This window comes from Miscanthus floridulus, chromosome 2, assembly GCF_019320115.1.
Source record: "Miscanthus floridulus cultivar M001 chromosome 2, ASM1932011v1, whole genome shotgun sequence".
NCBI lineage: Eukaryota > Viridiplantae > Streptophyta > Magnoliopsida > Poales > Poaceae > Miscanthus > Miscanthus floridulus.
The window spans coordinates 97,541,635-97,561,611 of record NC_089581.1 but is presented as its reverse complement, the minus strand read 5'-3'; the positions used below and the strand labels follow the sequence as shown (position 1 = coordinate 97,561,611).

The window sequence follows — 19,977 nt, the reverse complement described above, 5'->3', positions numbered from 1 at the left end:
GTGACTGGTAGCCTCCCTAGGAAGAAGATCATGCCTGCAGTGCTCCTCCATTCATCAGCATCTCCCCCCCCCCAATCGCTATCACTATAGCTCATTAGCCTGTTGTCACCACTCAATAGCTTGGAGTAGATGATGCCATAATCCACCGTGCCTACGATGTAGCGCAGCAGGTGCTTGACAGCAACCAGATGCTCTTACCGAGGCTTCTCCATGAAGTGGCTGACATAGCCCACAACAAAGGCAATGTTAGGACGCATGTGAATAAGATACCATAGGCTGCTGACTAGGCTGCGATACATGGTTGCGTCTACCTCTGGTGTTGTGCTTTTGGTCGAGAGCTTGAGGCGCACCTCCATCGGCGTTGAGATGGGCTTGTAGGCCATCATGCCTGCCTTCTCTAGAAGCTTCTTCACATACACTGCTTGCCCTAGCGTGATTGTGTTCCGACCTTTCTTCACCTTAATCCTGAGATAATACGAGAGCAAACCAAGATCACTCATCTGGAAGAGCTAGCGCATCTCCTCCTTGAACGCGTCGATGTCCGCCGGGTTCGCGCCAGTGATGATAAGATCGTCTACATAGATGCCCACCACCACGTGTGACTTCGCTGAGCCTTGCGTATACATGCCATGCTCGCTGGTGCACCATTTGAAACTGAGATTGCGCAGACTACCATCGGGCTTTGTGTTCCACGTGCGCAGCGCTTGTCGCAGCCCGTACAACACCTTTTGTAGCTTTAGCACCTTCCCTTCATGCCCTACAGCGACAAACCCAGCGGTTGCCAGACATAAACCTCCTCCTTCAGCTCGCCATTGACGAACGCTGACTTGACATCCATGTGATGGACAAGCTAGCCCTCCTGTGCCACCACGGCGAGCAACATCCAGATCGACTCCATCCGGGCAACTAGCGCGAACACTTCATCAAAGTCGATGCCTTCTTGTTGCACGTATCCCTTTGTTACAAGGCAGGATTTGTGCTTGATGATGGCGCCCGTCTCATCATGCTTCACTTTGAACACCCACTTGAGTCCGATGGGCCAGTGACCATGAGGAAGGTTCATGAGCTTCCATGTCTTGTTCTGCTCGATCGAGGCCATCTCCTCCATCATGGCCTTCTGCCAGAACTCCTCACACCGTGCTTCCTCAAACATGGCTGGCTCCTCTCCAATAGCTAGGAGCAGATCCTCATCCACCTCGAATTCCCGTTTCGCTAGACCCAGGATTTCCACCAGCCCCACGACGTTGTCCAGCTTCCAGAACCGAAAAGGTGCATCATCATGATCGACGTCGAGGTCTAGATCACCGGATGGAGGGGATGCGAACTCCACAACTACGCCTGGCGAAGTAGAAGCAGGTGCCAATTGTGGCAGAACCTCCTAAATTATAGGGCCCACATGCACCTGTCACTGTCCGACGACCTTTGACATCTTTGCATATGTTTCCGGTAACTTAAGAAGACTATCGGGTGTCCTCGGGGAACCTCGAATCATCCACAATTTCCAAGCAGGATCACATTACAGAGTCATTGTAGTATTACAACATCTATTCAAATATCTATACCAGAGTAAAAACAGCGGAAGTCTTACAATAACATAATTTACAATAGCAAGTGAGAGAACATTAACTATCACATGTTCACCTTCGTTCACTACACGTAGTAACAATGCCATGTTTAACATGATGCAGAATACGAAACATGATGCTTGATGATGGATGCAAAAGTTAACAACTGGAATACAACTTTCCTTCGTGGTATAGTTACAAGTCAAACTAACTAAACCTTTCCAGAATACTAACATCAATTGCCAAAGATCATTACCAACTAATGACCTAAGGACATCACTCAATCAAAAATTCAAACAAAACCTAAATCGCTAAAGGTTACTATTTGCTTTTATGAATTAATTAAGAATTATGAAATAAATCAACTTGTTCCAATTGACCTCAAAATTTTTCTAAATGTTTATCACATGATAACTAAGTGGAAAAACAAATTTCATAATTTTTGGATAAATAAATAAGCCTAGAAAAATCATAGAAATTCATTTATGAATTAATTGAGCAATTTTCATCACATTCAAAAAGTACTGAAAAATATTATTTCATATTTTTCTTAAATACTATACATCACAGAGAAGTCACACAAAAATTTTCATAATTTTTGGAGCTCTAAATAAGTCTACACAAAAATAACAAATTACATCACTATTCATTTAAATCTGAAAATAGAAAAATTCCATTTGAACGCTGAGTCACTGACAAAGGGACCCCACTTGTCATCCCCAACCTCCAACGTTGACCACGGCGACAACAGTTCTGACCAGCGATAACTCACCGACGACGAGGTTACCGGCGAAGGCGAACACACCAACGTGCTCCCCACGACTATGCGCACCTACTGACGTCCTTAGTCGCACTGATTACGGCTCTACACTAACTCAACGCCGGCCATGGCGGACTTGGTGGCACGGCTGTGCTACGCCAGTGATAGGAGCCCGGTAGCGATTGAACAAAGTGCACAAGAAGTATCAGCAGCTCACCCCGAATACGTTGGAGCAAAGACCAAGACCGGAGGAGCAACGGAGAGGTGGGTCGATGTTTCGAGTAGGTACGACAGAGCAGACCGTCGTCGATGGCGATGCTCCGGTAGCTGTGGTGGTCAAAATGAGAAGTCAATGGGTCATAGAGTACCACGGCATCGTGGTGAAGCTGAAACAAGACTCAGCAGGGGCAGAGGCGCACCGTGGAGCTCTGGCCGTGACGAAACGGGATCGCGGGTGAGGTTGCCGGCCATGAGGAAGAAGAGCACGTACCGTGAGTTTCCGGTGAAGACAAGCGACAAAAGCAGGTTGGTTGGGTGTGCAAGTAGCAGGCAGAGCTGTGACAAGCTTTGCAGTGGCTGGAGTGCACTGTAGCGACGGTGAGAGCTTGCCGGAGTTTATGGCCGTGGCGTCGGGAAAACAGAGCAAGAGAGCGGAGGCAAACGATGACGACCAAGGCTAAATAGAACGGCTCAGAAGCGCAAGGAAGCTGCGTTGTGGCCTTCACCGCGCCAGCGTGACGCCAAAGACGGCCACGACTGCGCCCGGAAGCAAACCGAAGGTCGCCGACGGTGTAGCTTAGGCGGTGAACACTGTTCACAGAATTTATAGAATTGCCCTTCATTTTCAAATTTAAATTACTCCCAAATTTATATAACAACTCAAAAATCTCCAAAAATAAAAGTTGTTCAAAATTCAAAGTTCTACAACTTTGCTTTTATAACCAACCCCTAATTCGGTCTACATTTTAAAATGAACTTTTGAATTCAAATTGGGAATATTTAACGAATTACGCCTTTTCGAATTACTCCAAATTTTTCATAACAACTTTGAAAACTCCAAAAACAAACTTTGTATAACTTGACAAGCTCTACACTTTTGCTTTTGGGCTCAACCCCAAAATATGCTTAGATTTTGAAATGAGTTTTCAGGGTAGGATTTAAATACTGAAAATCAGGGTTTTCACGAAAATTCAAATCCAAACCAAATTTTGACTTGATTCAAACAATTCAATTCAACACTCATAACACAAATGTAAACTTGTTTTAGTGAATGCATATCAAAGTTTGCAATATGACCAAATGCCTTGCAATGCATATGATGACATGTCCCATTTTTAATATTTAAACACCCGGGGTGTTACACCAATGATGCGCCACCCCTACCACTGTGCGCGCCTACTTGCGAGCTCATGGTAGCTGCCGCTATTGGTGTGCCGAGCGTTGCCGGTGCTCCATCCGAGTGCGCTGGGCTCCCCCCAACTTGGATGTCCTCCGCAACATCCTCCTGCTCCACCGTCAGTGTGCCATGGCAATCCACCGCCATCATGTACTCGACGTGGAATGGCTCAGTGTTCTCTGGGCATGCATCGTTGGCGTCGGCATTCCAGTCCCACGAACGTCCTTCATTGAACACCGTGTCACACGAGATGTGTGCACGTCCAGTGCCCGGGTTATAGAACCTGTACGCCTTACTGCCCGGTTCATATCCGATGAACACCATCGGGGTGCTCCGGTCATCGAGTTTCTTCTGGTGACCATCGGCCACCTTGACATGGGCAACACAGCCAAAAGTACGAAAGAAATGTACAGGCGGCTTAGCACCATACCAAGCTTCGTGTGGTGTCATGCCCTCGACGCTCCTTGTTGGTGATCGGTTCAAGATGAAGACTGCCGTCAGCACCGCCTCTCCCCAAAACCGACCAGGCACACGCATCGCCTTGAGCATGCTCCACGCCATGCCAAGCATGGTTTGGTTGCGCCGTTCAACCACCCCATTCTACTAGGGCGTATAGGGCGTAGTGAGGTGTCATTGCACCCCTTTCTCAGCGTAGTACTCCATGAACATGCGCGATGTGAACTCCCTACCACGATCAGTGCGCAGCGTGCCTAGCTTCCTCCCCGCCTCAACTTTGATGCGAGCTTGGAGACATTGGATCATGTCGCCGGCTTGATCCTTGGAGCTCAACAACACTAGCCACATATAGTGACTCTTGTCGTCGATGACAAGGAGGAACAACTTCTTTCTGTCGAGTGTCTCTAGCGTGATTGGCCCGCACACATCGGCGTGAACCAACTGGAGCAGGTGAGCGGCGCGGTACTTGGACGTCGCTGGGAACGGTTGCCGCCGCTGTTTGCCCGCCAAACAGCTGTCACAGATTTGCTCGACATGGTCGATCGGTGGCAACCCTCGCACCATCTGCCCCTTGGACAGCGCCTTCAGCCCATGGAATCCGAGGTGTCCGAACCTGGCGTGCCACTGCTAGGCCACCTCAGAGCTGCACGTGGCGAGACACACCGGCCTATCTATGGCCAGAGTGAGGATGTACAAGCAACTCGGTGAGCGTGATACCTTGGCCAGCAGCCGCCGTCGTCGACCCCAAATCCTCAGAACGCCGTGTTCGATGAGGATCTTGTACTCATCCTCGTTGAGCTGGCCAAGGCTGACAATGTTCATCGTCAGCTTTGGGATGTAGTACACCCTAGACAGCTCCTAGTGTTCCCCGCTCTTGAGCCTAAAGAGGATGGTGCCGTGACCTTGGATGGCCACGACCGAGCCATCCCTGAAACGAATAGTCCCACGCACGCCAGTGTCGAGCTCAGAGAAGATGGAGGCTCGCCGGTCATGTGGTTTGTTGCCCCTGTGTTGAGGATCCAGCGAGTGCCGCCCCCTTCACTCTTCTCGCTGAGCTGCACAAACAGTTTGTCCTCGTTGATGTGGATGGGAGCCTGAACACACCCTGTTGGCATGGTGACGATGGCCGCGGCCACAGCCACAAATGGCGCTGGAGTGGAGTCCTCCTCCGCGAGATCCCACCGTACAGCATGAGCCACGATCGGTGTGGGTTCAAGGTCGTCCTCCTCGAGAACCCACCGCGTGCATGTGGTACTCCCTTCGTTCCCTAGTGGAACGAGCAACTCCTCCATCACCGCCTCCACCTTGAGCGATGTCATGCCAAGGTTGAGCGCCGCCTCGGTCTCTTCCTTCGCCTGCGCTGCGTGCGCCGCCTCATCGCGTTTCTTCTTGCGACATTCGCGAGCCCAGTGGCCCATTTTGCTGCAGTACGCGCACTCGTCGCCGGTGATCTTCTTCTTCTTCTTCCCATCGCCGCCGGCGGATGGCTTGGAGCCACCACCGCTTCCTCCGCGTTTGGGCGAGTCGTTGCCGCGGCCGCGCCTCTGTTTGGATGATGGTGGTCGTCTGCCTCCGGATGCACCCTCGCCTGAGAGCTGCAGTTGGGACACCACCCGCGCCACCAGCTCCTCCTCCGTGTGGTTGAGGCGCCCCATGGAAGAGCCCGCACCTCCTCTGAGGTCGTGCCCATCGTCCGCGGCCTTGAGTCTCCCAGTGACCTCCTCGATCGAGAGCTCGTTGATGTCGAGGAGCATCTTGATGGAGATCACTAGCTGCCTGTACCTCGGTCGGGCGACACGCAGGTACTTGGCAACCACCTTTGGCTCTGGCTCTGGATCGCCGAGAATCGCCAACCGCTGCACAAGATTAGACAGGCGCAGGGTGAAATCCTCGATGGACTCATCATCACGGAACAAAATCTGCTCGTACTCCGCACGGAGACTTTGCGCCGTCGACTTGTGCACCCGATCGCCGCCGATGCGCATTGTCCGGATCACCTCCCACACCTCCTTGGCCGATGCCTTCGTCGCCAAAGTGGGCACCATCTCCTGGGGCACGCCAGAGCAGATTGCTTCCAGCGCAGAGCGATCATCGTGGAAGTCGACGTCCTCGTCCTCGATCGCATCCCAGAGGTAGCACGATTGCATCTTCAACTTCATGAGCAGCGACCATGTGTCGTAGTTTGTCTTCGTGAGCTACGGCCAGTTGCCAGAGCCGTTCGTCTCCCAGACGATGCGCTCGACGACGCCCTCCCGGCGTCGCGTTCGCGAACGGCGTGCGCCGCGAGTCCGCGAACGGCACGTCGGTGAACGGCTTGGGGAAAGCGAATGCCTTGGAGACTTGTTGCCCGAGCCGCCGCCTTTCTCCTTCGATGACCCCATCGCGACACGCTAGGTCCCTTCTCTTACAGCTCTGGTACCACTTGTAGTCTCTCACACGCCGTCGCCCGCCGCCGGAGAGGAAAGACAGTGCATTGTAATTCAGAGAACGCACACAAGAGCAGTGGAAGACACTCGCAATTTGGTGCCACAACTAGCACAACTTTTCTGACTCTGTATTGCAACTTAAGTAGACAAATTACAATGCTACAATGTAGCCACGAACGGCCGCGACGCTGCGACCTCCACGCTTCGCCATTGCCGCGCCATCCCACGATTGGAGTATGCAGGTCGCCACTACTTCTACCACGCGCACGCCACGACCTCCGACTGGTCCGTGCCATCCCACAGACGAGAACGCAATGCGCGCTGATGGCCACTAGAGCTAGAAACAAGGAGAGCCTCTGCATGAACGCAGCATGCATCAGGCTATACATAACACACTCGGCTTGGCTAAGACCGAGTTCAGTTATTGTCTAACAGCTAGAGAGAAACTAGGAGCTGAAGTGAGCCTGGATTATCTAACATACTGTTGATGTCAATTGCTCGATTATGTGCATTTCTGCTCCATAATTCTGTACTTATGGGCTGATTTTGAAGTGAGATGTCCAGGAGGCGGGGGGATGTTTTGCATTACAGATTGATGTCATCCAGCTTATAATTCAGATACAAATTAAATTGTTGGAATCAATCTGATGCAGTGGGAAAAAACATAACAGATAGTAAGAACCTCATATCATCTTTGAGTAATTACTAATTGGAGGCTCCATGTTAATCTTTAAAGGATGTGCTAAAAAAGATAAATCTTAAAAGTTCACATCCATCGCTGAACTTTAGTTGGAGCCGCAAATGTACGCAATTTCTTTAGTTGTTCCAACCCAGCTAAAGCATGGTTAAAGATGAAATTGTCTCTTTGTTTTTCCGTGACCACATCGGGTTCAATAAAAGAAAAGGCAACATCGTAAATAAACACCAATTAGCTAGATGATCCAAACAACCCGAGCTAAACATTAGCTGGCTTAAAGCTAGGATGGCTCCAAATAATGGCTAGACTATTGGAAACTATCCATCCCTAGGGTTTGAAACCGTTTAGCTTCATTCTTATGTGGCCTAGGTTGGCTTCAAAGCAGAAGCCGTTGAAACTTGTTTTTGTACATGCCTACTATCTGCACCACATCCCCTAGCTAGTAACTTGTTTCGAGTTTCGATGTGGTGGCCCTAGGCCTGCCCCTCTTCCTGATGCATCAGGGCTATGGTAGTTAGGAGCGGGGAATTGTCTAGGATCTGGATGCGCTACGTGAGATCCCCAAGTCCGTGGGTGAGATCCGCCACACGCGCATCAATGCTGCAGTACCACTACTATAACCCACCAATGAGGCCGAGGATGACATCCAGCTTGCAATTGATCTCATTCACGGCTTCTTCTGCCATCGCCATCCAGGTTGCTTCAGTGCCCTGCCAACACGCCGCTAGAATGCCACCTTATATAGGAAGAGGGCTCAATGCCGAGCAAAATTTCTGAGAGTGCTTGTCATATTTTATGCCTGTAGGAAACAAAGAGAGAAAATTTTGATAGTTTCTACTAAAAAAAGTTATGTCCAAGATATCTTGACAGGTTCTTTTTGTCCCTCTCTAATGGAGCTTCTGGAGGACTCATTACAGTTTGGAATAGCAGTCTCTTCTCTGCTACTTTGGTGCAAGTTAATAATTTTGCCATTACTGTTAAGTTTGATTGTTTCCTGAATAACAATTCCTTCCATCTAACTAATGTTTAAGGATCTTCAGGCTCGGCTAAAAAATTTGGATTTGATACCTGGTTACTGAATTTGGATAGATCAGATTATAATGATTGGATTTTGGCAGGAGATTTTAATCTCTACAGATCCCCGGATGACAGGAATAAACCTAGAGGTAATCATGGAGAAATTCAAATGTTTAATGAACTCATAATTGATCTTGATATTACAGAAATTCCCTTAAGTGGGTAGAAATACACTTGGAGTAATATGCAGCTGGATCCTTTACTTGTAAAACTGGATTAGGTGTTCACCTCCTCCACTTGGAACCTCACCTTCCCTGCAACTAATATTCAACCCCTCTCCAGGCCTATTTCAGATCACTCTCCTTTTGTCATCAACATTGGAACCAAGATTCCCAAAGCAGCAACATTCAGATTTGAAAATCACTAGGTTGATCATGAAGACTTTTTGAAAATAGTTGATCTTCATTGGAACAATGCCCCTTCTTTGCTAACTCGGCTAGAAATCTGTCACAAAAATTGAAACAAGTCAGACATGGGCTGAAAGCATGGAGCAAATGCTTCTCAAATCTAGGCAAGCTAATACACAACTGTAATTGGGTTTTATTGCTGTTAGATGGTCTAGAAGAATAGAGAAATTTATCCACCCTGGAGATGGCTCTGAGAAAGCTAGTTAAAAGGCATCTGGCAACCCTTCTGGAAAGAAAGAGAATTTATTAGAGGCAAAGAAATACAGTGAGATGGGTTAAATTTGGTGATGAAAATTCTAGCCTCTTCCAAGCTCTAGCTACTCATAATCACAGAAAGAACTTCATTGTGTCACTCTGCACTTCAGATAACATTCTCATCTCTGATCATGATCAAAAGGCAGGTCTAATTTATGAAGCTTTAAAAAACAAACTGGGTGTGAGTGAATTCACTAGTATCATCTTTGATTTGGCCAGCCTCTTGAAACATCACAATTTAGATGAGTTGGATGGAAACTTCACCTCAGAGGAGATTGATCAAGTCATAAAATCTCTTCCCAATGATCATGCCCCTATCCCTGATGGATTTAATGGTCTTTTCATAAAGAAAAGTTGGAGTCTCATTAAACATGATTTTATTAGACTGTTCTCTGATTTCAGTAATGGCAGTTTGGACTTAAGCAGTATAAATAATTCCTACATTGCTCTTATTCCTAAGAAAGATAACCCTGCTACTGTGGATGATTATAGATCCATCTTCCTCCTTAATTATTCCTTCAAAAGCATTACCAAGCTGCTTTCAAACAGACTCTAGTCAGTCCTACCCTCACTGATACATTATAATCAATATGATTTCATCAAAGGTAGAATCATCCAGGACTGTCTGGCTTGGGCTTTTCAGTTTCTTCACATCTGCCATCACTCCAAGAAAAAGATTATTATTCTTAAACTTGATTTTGAGAAGGCCTTTGATAAAATAGAACATCATTTCATTCTTCAGATTTTGAAGTTTAAAGGCTTCTCTGAAACTTGGATCAACTGGGTTAAAAATATTTTGGGATCTGCTTCTTCTGCTGTACTACTCAATGGAATCCCAGGGAAGAGCTTTACTTGCAAAAGAGGTGTCAGACAAGGAGACCTTTTATCTCCTTTACTATTTGTCCTTGCTGCAGATTTCCTACAGACCATTGTTAACAAAGCTTGGCAGCTGGGGTTTTTGAAACACCCTCTTAGTGAGGATTTTGGTGGTCACTATCCTATTGTACAGTATGCTGATGACACTTTGTTGATTCTGCCAACTGAAGCTAGAATGTTATTCATCTTCAAGGGTCTTTTGAGATCTTTCTCAGACAGCACTGTACTCAAGGTGAACTTTCAGAAATCTTCCCTAGTACCAATTAACATGAATGCAGAAGAGACTCAACATTTAGCCAATACTTTTGGCTCTACGGTTGGATCCATGCCCTTCACCTATCTTGGACTATCCCTTGGTAGTACAAGGCCATCTGTACAAGATTTCAGTCCCCTCATTTGCAGAATTGAAAGAAGACTCAGTGGTATCAGTAAAATGCTCTCATACCAAGGTAGACTGATTTTGGCTAACTCTGTGTTCTCAGCCCTCTCAACTTTTTACATGTGCAGCCTTCAAATCCCTCCATCTCTCATTGAACAAATTGATAAATACCGAAAACTTGTCTCTGGAGTGGGGGTGATATAAATAGGAAAGGTTCCTGTCTAGCAGCTTGGAATGTAACTTGCAAACCTAAGGAAGATGGTTTAGGGATTATTGATCTTAGGGCCCAGAACTCAGCTCTGCTTCTAAAATATTTGGACAAATTTTATAATCATGCCAACATCCCTTGGGTGAGTCTCACTTGGAGCAAATTTTATAAGAATAATCACATACCCCCATGCTAAAACTCCAACTGGTTCCTTTTGGTGGAAAGATCTCCTCAAATTAGCAGATGATTTTAGAAACTTAACAAAATGTGTGCCTTCAAAAGGGAATTCAATTATGCTCTGGCAAGACTCCTGGACTGATGGCTTACTGAAAGATGCCTATCCTGAACTTTTTAGCTATGTAAGAAAACAAAAAGCTCTATCAGATTCTTTTTGGAAAAGGATCCAGCTACTGTCTTCTTCTTCCCTCTTTCTCCCCAGGCCTCATTTCAGTTAGACAGTTTGCAAGCTCTCCTCCAAAACTTCAGCTGGGATTTGGACACAGAAGATCATTGGACCTACAACTGGGGCTCTTCAACCTACAGATCCTCAAAAGCCTACAGGATCCTGATTGGTCAAAAGCAAGCCTCACCTCTTTTCAAATGGATGTGGTCTTCTGGCAACTTAGGAAACACAAATTCTTCTTTTGGCTACTTTTTATGGATCGCCTTAACACTTGGAACATTTTGAGAAGAAAAAATAGACAACTGGATGATTATAATTGTGTTCTTTGCAACACCAACTCGGAGGAAACCTGTTTTCATCTTTTTTTCGACTGCCCTTTCAGTATTCCTTGCTGGAACTCAATAAATATTTCCTGGGATACTAATCTTGATCCTCTTGATATGGTCTGCCAAGCAAGAAACACTTTTGGGAGTTCTGCTTTCAGAGAGCCTGTTATCACTGCGTGCAGGGTTATATGGACTACAAGAAATGGTGTGATTTTTTATGCCAAATCCTATAGCCTCATTCAATGGAAGTGTGCCTTCAAGGAGGAGATTGGTCTGGTTTGTATCAAGGCCAAAAAGAAAATTAAGGATGTACTTCTTAGTTGGTGTGAGAATTTTCCTTTATGAGTAGAATCTTTTTCCTTTTGGGCATTGACTGCCTTGTAATTCTGTATATATTGTACTTATCATCATTTATATAAAATACCAAAAATATAAGTAGGGGCCTCCCCTGCGGACCGTTTAAAAAAAAAGTTGGAGAGGACTAACATGATTAGTTCCAAACTTGAACTAGTAAGGTCAGATCAAAGAGCCAAGCGAATTGCACGGGATTTTACCATCGATGGACGAAACCAATTTTAGAGGATAAAGGAGAAGCAATTAGAGGGTTTAGAGAAGAGGAGAGGACATGGATTGAGTTGAGAGTTGAGGTTGTATTACATCCAATTTCCTCTCCACAGAGTTCAGCAGCGCTCTCTTTATATTAAAACGGCGTTTCAGCCACACATACGCACGCAAGACGTTCACTGGTCCAACAACCCGGACACGGGCGCCTCTTCACGCGCTAACCATGGCCCATCTCTTCCTCGGCTTCCTCCTCATGGACCTCACTAGTAGATGTAGCCTGTGTCTTGATAGCAAGCTTCACCAGTAGTACCTAGTAAAGTTTTCACCGTGGGCTGATCAGCCCTCCTTCCATCTGATCGACGCTGTAGTTGTGGTAACGTTAAGCTGAGTGTCCACATCGAGCTCACTGTTGTTGGTGTCCGTTCCCTGACCGTATAGAACCGGTTGAACCGCTGGTCCGATTGTATTGGACCTGACTAGTTGAACCGGTCACAAATACTATGAACCGGTGTATATATATATATGCTATAATTAATAATTGGATTCATACATATATATATATATAAAATGACATGTTAATTCAAAACATCAAATGACTGATAACAATAACATAAGTTTCGCTTCATACATAGTTCATATTCATACATCATAGAAATAGTCACGGGCTCATGGCTCACAGCAACACAACCTCAGGTTCTTTAATACAAAATATCAAGTGCATGCTAACTGATAACACACCGACATGCTAAAAGTTCCAAACAAGTTCGTGCTAAAAAGATTACGAACACAATCAGAAAACATGATAGCTAGATGGTACTCAATCAAAATTCACAGGATCCCATTCATCTCGTGGTGCAGCATAACAAGCACTTGATCCACCAACATCAAATGCCATACCATCAAAATCAAATAGATCTTCATCCCTTTGGGGCCTTTCCTGGTCCTGAATGTCCTGAATCTCGTCACTGTCTTCCATGGCATCAGCCTCAATAGCATTCAAGTCCAGCACCAATTCTATTTTTTTCAACATAGACATGATGTTAAATAAGCAAAAAAAAAAAACTGGTATGTGAGTTGAATTTATTTCACAATTGACAAGAGACATTACCATCACTGCATTGTATACTTAGTGCGGATAGTTCACTGCGAAAGGCTGTTCAACTCTTCCGAGTTAAGGCGAGGTGGACTGTCTTCTAAGATCCAAGCTTCATTTCCCATTCCAATTTGTTCCAAACTTATTGGGTCATAATTTCTAGTCCTGATCTTGGACCTAATGTTCAAATAGTACATACTGACAATATTATTTTCAGGTTATAGAATAGGCTAGCAGCTAGCTATGCAAGTTTTAGTCTTTCAAGAGAAGGGGTACCTTGACGCAGCCTCAGGTTACAATGAACATACACAATATCATTTAACCTTTGATGCTCTAATCTATTTCTTTTCTTGGAGTGCACATGTTCAAAGTAGCTCCAGCTCCTCTCACATCCAGAAGCACTACAAGTTTGGCTCAACACACGCAAGGCAAGCTTCTGCAAGTTTGGTGCGCTGCAGCCATAAGTTTCCCACCACTCATCTATGTGACAAACAGAAGTTAGTAATATGCTTAAATGAACTGGAAAAGTAAGAACAGCAATGTAGTGAATGAAGTTACCAGCAAGCATGCCCGAGCGATCATTTATAGCACTTGCACGCCCAAAATCACCTTCTGCATTCCTAAAAGTCTTCATTTCTTTTGTCAAAATATTTCTAAGGGCAACATCTTTGCCAGCATATCTCTCTATGACATCAAGAACTCCAGAAGTAGCGAACTTGTACTTCTCTCGTAGTTGAGGATTGTACTGGTTATTAGGATTGAACCAAAAGCCAGCAGCATGAAGATTCTTATCAAAGTGCTTATCCCACCGTGCATCCATGTATTCCAAGAAAGGCTTTACAAACTCTTTCTTTCGCTGAAATCTCTTTTCAATTTCATCTCTTGCAGCATGGAATCCTGCAAATAGATATCCCATTGCAGGTCTCTCATCGCTGTCCACTATTCTCAGCACCCGAACTAGTGGCTCTGATAATTGGCAAACAATAGCACAGTTTTTCCTAGAACTTTTGATCTAGCACAGCTCTAGTGAATTTTTTGGCTTTTGGTTCCTTATAATATGCATAGTTTGTCCACTCATTGGAGATAACCATTGCATGCAGATCAGCCTTGTGCTTATATATGCTTTGCAAAGCAATAAAATTAGTAGCAAAACGAGTTTGGGCTGGACGAAGAATCTCATGACCTTTAGTGAACTTCCTCATTAAATACAATGGGAAGCAATGGTTGTAGACATATTTTGTAATGATTGATGCATGAGCTACGGTGGTCTTCACTACATCCTCCTTACCAAAGTCATGCAATATCAAATTGACACAATGGGCAGCACAAGGGGACCAATAAATGGATGGGAACTCATCTTCTATCCTTCTACCAGCAGCAACCATGTTTGAGGCATTATCAGTGACAAAATGAACCACATTTTCAGGCCCAACAAAATGAACCACATCTTTGAATAATCTAAACAAGAAATCTGCAGTTTTGGAGCTATCAGTGGCATCGATTGACTTGAGAAAAACAGTACCTTTGGGACAATAGACCAAGAAGTTGATGAGGGTCCTTCTCTTTCTGTCAGTCCACCCATCAGCCATAATAGTGCAACCAGTTTTCCCTCCAAGTGTTGCGGAAACCATCAACAAAATTCCTAGTTTCCACAACTAATTTTGCAAGCAATGAACCACGCAGCTGATTAAAGTTTGGCCCCTTGTATCCAGAACCATATGCACACACAGCATCAATCATGGGTTGGTAAAAAATGGAATTACTTGCATTGAATGGAATAGTGGCATCAAGGAACCATCTTGCCATGCACAAATCTGTCTTCTCCTTGACTGCTTCCCCTTGAAGAACACTCTTAATTGTTGGTTGATCCCCTGGGCCAGTTCTAGGCTTGAAGTACTTGCCAACACTAGGAGTTGCAGCTGCAGGTCTCTTTTTTCCTTTGTTTTCCTGCAGGTGTAGCAGCAACACGCCGAGAAGGGGCTCCAGGTTCATTAGCAACAGAGACTTCAACAACATCATCTTGTTCTCCAGGTTCTGGCCCATATGCATTCCCTTCCTCATAGTCCTGTTGTGCCTTCTTTTTCTTCTCAGTCCAATCAACCAGGTTTTGATACATTGTATGCTCAACCTCAGGATCAACTTTTTTACATGCTGCCACATTACCAGGCCATTTGGCTAAATGCTCCTTGAAACGATGGATTCCTCCTCCTGCAAATACATCATTACAGAACATGCATTTGATCTTCTTTCTTCCTCCTTCAGTGATCAGTGTACAATATCCCCATGCTGGATCAGATTTCTTTCTTGTCCTCACTTCTGTAGATGCCTCTTGAGTAGCAGGTGTTGCAATTTGGTTCTGGCCACTGTCAGTGTCACCCGGAGTTGGAGTCGCTGAAGAATCAACTATATGCACAAGAAAGGGGAAGACAAGTTACCAGCAGTCCAGCAGCTAAGAAATGGAACATATTTGTTACTAGCCAAATCTTGTAGAAACAATCCTAAACTAATCAGATCAGGAGAACACTGCCACAGTGGCTGCATGAGTGGAGAGTATGGCGCATGGACGCAACGTCAAACTCGAATTTACGCCGGGCAGTCAGTCGCCCATGCCCTCCACTTCCATGGACCTGGACCCTGCTGGTCACCGGCCTCGCTGCGTGCTCCAGTGCCCACAGTACTAGTAGTAGTAGCTTCTACTGCTGTGCTGCACTGCGTGCGAACGTAGGCCGAGGAGGAGCAACTGTAGCTAGCTCTCCATCCATCGGAAGCCCATTCCCCGCCTGTTGCTGCATGCCTTGGATACTGGAGACTAGAGAGTGGAGAACAGAGATGCCAGTTAATGCTCACCATTAGCCATGCTTCTGATCATCGAAGAACAGCAAGCTCTACAGTCGTGGAGATGGAGACTGGTCGCTCGTCGTAGTGCTGACGGCTGAAGCCGCCTGCAGTCCCTCGCCGCCACGCGCACTGTCGCACGCGGGGTCGCCGCGGTCGCGCGCGACGCCGCGTCCCGCGACCCGCCCGCAGAGGCGTAGGCGCGTAGCCCGCAGCCAGCAGCCGGCAGGAGCGCCGACCGCCGAGCGCCTCGGCCCTCACCCCTCAGTCCCTCACCCTCAGGCCTCAGGCCTCAGGCGCAGAGGCGTAGCCCGCAGCCAGCAGCCGGCAGGAGCGCCGACCACTGAGCGCCTCGGCCCTCACCCCTCAGTCCCAGAGTCCCTCACCCTCAGGCCTCAGTCCCTCGCCGCCACGGCGCACGCGCAGAAGCCCCGCGCCGCCGTCCAGAAACGAAAAGGGGAAAATTTTCCCTCCCACTGAGTCACTCCAGCGCCAAAACAACCCTAAAGAGTAATTTCCAATAATACCCCTACCTAAATAAGGTCATCCTGAATGCACAGAGGGGTAATTTTGGAAAATTTCCAAACCGCACCGGTTCGCATGGAACCGCCCGGTTCACCGGTTCTAAAAAAACCGGCCGGTTCAACCGGTTTATAGCGGTTCGATTGCATAGACGGTCTTTTAAGTGAACCGGACCGTTGTAGGCTCTGGTTCAATCTTTTAGCGGTCGAACCGCCGGTCCGGTCCGGTCCGAATAACAAGGGTCCCAGCACGTCCACCTCCGCACGCTTCTGGCAAGCGGTTAGCGCGGGTAGAGCAGGCGGGTGCGCCAGAGATTGCGTAATGTTCAATGTTTTGTTAAATCATCTGACAGACTGACTCATTCATTCAGGTAATAAATTGTTGACCGCATCCCTAGTTCTTGGGAAAAGAACTTGGTTGCACTCTATATTTGTCTCATATCAAGACTTTTGGTTCATGAGCTTGTCATGCTGCGCCCCCCGTGAGATGAGATCGACGTTGTTTAGGCCTCACCAGCTGTCGTCCCGTCCTTCGCTTCGACATGCAATGGTGCGCGGCCAGCGGCAGAGTTTGACGTACGTCTTGGCAAAAAAAAAATACGGGGGATGGCGGTATAGATTCTGATAAAGATACCATATGGAAACCACCACACCACGTATTATGCCAAAAGTACGTAGAGGCAGCAGGCTCGGTCACCTCTGCAGAGCATCTACAACCTACGGCCTGCAGTAGTGTACGGACACATGTAATGTGTTGAAGACATGTAATCTACATTAAAATTTGCCCTCTTATGTCGTGTATGATGATGATGATGTTTTATGTAAAGATATATGTTTGATCTTGGGTATTCACTTGAGACACATATCGGGGACTTTAGGAATGACTTGCGTTTTAAATGGATGCATGACCGATTGTTCGACCGTTCAGATGTGTGCTATCATGGGGTTTATATTATATATGTCAAGTCAATGACTAGAATAGTTCTCTTGTTGGACAGTACAACCACCGGTTGTTCATTTAAACTTAAGCCGAGGATGGTTTGGACGGTCCTTGCATTGACGTGTACGTCCTGGCCAAAAGACGGGGACGGCGATATAGATCCCGATCAAGCAGATTTTCTTTTAGATAAAAGGATAGTTCATATCTGGCTTTATCTACCTCAGGGTAGAATCAGGCCAATTATTATAAAGTTTGGTACAGCGACCAGCACACAATCCACAGGGATCATAAGCTTACAAGTAGACACTAGGACAACAAAGTGAAAAGTAAAGTTCTGACTAATGAAGACTAATAAACCTAGTCGATAACCATCCATTGGAATTAAAGAAGTACAATGCTGATGTCTTCAGATGCTGCCCAATAAGAATCAGCTGATCCCGTAGATCATTACGCCGCTGCAGCCTTGCCCATTGCCGTAGCCAATGGGTTCCCCTAAATAGCACCTGCAAAAAAGTTTTCGGTCTGCATTTGTCAAAAACTACTTCGTTTCTTGTTAACCAGATTGTCCAACATAAAGCTGACGCTGCAGTTAATAACAATGAATTATGTATATTACCACCCGCCTTAGACCAATTAACAAATAAATCATGTATACTGAGGGGGTGATAACCCAAACATCAAGTGTACAGCACGCCACAAGAACTTAGCATAATAACATTGGAAAAAAGGTGTTGAATAGTTTCTGGATGGTGATAGAAGCAACATTTCGTATCACCATTCTAGCTTTGTCATGCAAGATTGTCCTTGGTTAAGATCACACCTCTTTTTAAATACCACAAGAATATTTTTATTCTTGAAGGAATTTTGATCTGCCATAAATCCTGTGACACTTTGACCCTATTGTTAATTAGTACAACATTCATAGATTTAACAGAAAATGTACCAGATGAATGTAATGCCCAAACAAACACATCCCTTTCCCCTGTAAGTTCATATCTTGTAACGAGGCAACAATTCTATGCCAATCCCTTAGATTTCTACCCCCTAAATTCCGACGAAAGGAAATGTTCAGCGGGATTGATGCAAGTACAGTTGCCACAGAATCCTGCTTTCTTCTCACAATATTGAACAACGAGAGAATTTTATCTTTTAATGGTTGGTTTCCCAACCAGGTGTCCATCCAAAAACGACTTTGTGACCCGTCTTTTACTTTGAATGAACCAAAAGTCATGAAACTATCTTTTACATTCATCAGTCCTTTCCAGAAGTGAGAGTCAGTGGGCCTTTTGGTACAGCTCCCTATAGTTTTATCTTTTATATATTTATTTCTCAATAATTCTTGCCACATACCATCCTCATTTAACAGCTTGAAGAGCCATTTACTCATTAGGCATTTGTTTTGTAAATCCAAATTATGTATGCCTAAACCACCCTGTATTTTTGGTTGGCACATAATTTCCCATTTGGCTAGTCTATATTTTCGCTTGTGATGGTCGCTTTGCCAGTAGAATCTTGATCTAAAGCAGTCGATCTTTTCTAATACTTCTTTTGGGAGTTCAAAGAAAGACATCATAAACATCGGTAAGCTAGAGAGCACCGAGTTTATTAAGACCAAGCGACCTCCTAAAGAAAGCATCTTGCCTTTCCATCCGCTAAGCTTGTTTTCAATTCTGTTCTCTACTGACTGCCAATCTTTATTACTCAGTGTCCTAGTGTGCATAGGTAAACCAAGGTACCAAAAGGGAAACTTACCCACCCCACACCCAAACAACTGTGAATAGAAAACCTCATGCTCTTTTGCTTTACCAAAACAAAATATTTCACTTTTATGAAAATTAATTTTGAGCCCCGAAAGTTGCTCAAACGTGCTTAGTATCAATTTCATGTTTACCGCCTTCTCAACATAATGGCTCAGAAAGATCACTGTGTCATCCGCATATTGTAGAATAGACAAACCATCTTGGACAAGATGAGGAATGGCCCCTTCTATCTGGCCTACTTCCTTGGCCCTAGCAATTAGTATAGCCAACATGTTTGCCACTATATTAAATAGTATTGGAGACATTGGGTCATCTTGCCTTAGGCCTTTTTTTGTCTGGAAATAGGAACCAAGTTGGTCATTCACTTTAATGTTTACATTTCCTCCCTGTGTAAACTACTGTACCTAAGAACATCACTTTTGAGAGAATCCTTTCGTCGCTAAGGTTTGTTGTAAAAAGTTCCATTTTACTTTATCATAAGCCTTTTCAAAATCTATTTTAAAGATTATTCCATCTTGCTTTTTCAAGTGGAGTTCATGAATCATTTCATGGAGAATTACTGCGCCCTCCATGATGTTTCTTCCTGGGAGGAAAGCAGTTTGTGTTGGTCTAATGATCTTTTGGGCAATAGTAGACAGTCTATTAGTCGCAACTTTGGTAAAGATCTTAAAAGAAACATTCAACAAACAGATCGGTCTATATTGTTGAATGACTTTCGCATCTTTCTTCTTTGGTAACAGAATTATAGTACCAAAGTTGAGACTATTCAAAGGCAGAGTTCCCTCATGAAATTCCATAAAGAGAGCCATCAGATCATCTTTTATTAAATCCCAGAAGACCTAATAGAACTCAGGTGGAAAGCCATCCGGTCCTGGTGCCTTATTGTGTTGAATCTAGAACACCGTTGTTCTAACCTCAGACTCAGAAAACACATCAGTTAGAAACTCATTTTCCAGATCAGAGACTTGAGGTATGCCTTGGACCTTGTGCTCCTCCAACACTATAGAAGAGCTCTCCGAGGGACCAAATAGGT

The 19,977-nt window shown here is 45.4% G+C and overlaps 1 pseudogene; it reads right to left on the bottom strand.

Moving 5' to 3' along the window:
* Positions 1-12,612: 12,612 nt before the first annotated feature.
* On the bottom strand, positions 12,613-14,744 carry LOC136536807 (uncharacterized; annotated as a pseudogene).
* Positions 14,745-19,977: the final 5,233 nt, after the last annotated feature.